The following is an 803-nucleotide window of genomic DNA, read 5'->3' as shown; positions in this document are numbered from 1 at the left end:
GACTCATTGGAAAAGACCCTGATGCTGGGAAAGATTGAGGGCAGGAGGAGAAGGGGACGGCAGAGGATGAGATGGTTGGATGGCATCACCAAGTCAATGGGTGTGAGTCTGAGTAAACTCCGGGAGTTGGCGATGGACAGGGAGGCCTGATGTGCTGCAGTCCATGGGGTCGCAAAGAGTCGGACACGACTGAGCGACTGAACTGACTGAACTAATCTCTTATTCAAAGCTGCAGGGTGCTCAAGATGCGCAGGGCAGCGCACAGCCAGCCGCTCTGAGCATTCAGTGGAGGAAGCCTTCCTTCCCTGTGTCAGGAGCTGGCGACACGGGGGTGAGAGCCTGGCCCCCTTTCAGTGTGTGGGCTGGAGAGGCCCGTCCTGACTCTTATTCTACCGGGTCATGGACTCCAAAACGCCGCAGAGCTGTCCTCCTCCAACGGAACCCCGGATCGCCTCTGAACTCTTCCAACAGCCCTCTGCGGGCTGAAGGGCCGAACCAAACGCCGGCGCGACGCCGCCCCGCGCTCCCGGAGCTCCCGGCACCCTCAAGTGTCTGCATCTCCCGGTCGGGCTGGGGGGTAGTCTCCATTTACCCTCCAGGTTCCCAAACGCATCTCTGTTTCTCGCCAGCAGGGCGGCGAGGCCCCAAAGATGTTTTAAAAGTCGGCTCAACTTTGTTCATCCTTGTGCCATAAATTCTAATAGCTGAAAACGCGGTAACGGAAAATGTTCTTTCCGCGCAGTTTGCCTTTCCCAGCCCGTCCGTCCTGACCGCCCGAGGCTCTCCCCCCGCAGCCCCGCACC

Source organism: Bison bison, unplaced genomic scaffold (genome assembly GCF_000754665.1).
Source record: "Bison bison bison isolate TAMUID 2011002044 unplaced genomic scaffold, Bison_UMD1.0 scf7180017864065, whole genome shotgun sequence".
NCBI classification, from domain to species: domain Eukaryota; kingdom Metazoa; phylum Chordata; class Mammalia; order Artiodactyla; family Bovidae; genus Bison; species Bison bison.
The sequence above is the reverse complement of the archived record's forward strand: the minus strand, read 5'-3'. Positions refer to the sequence as shown.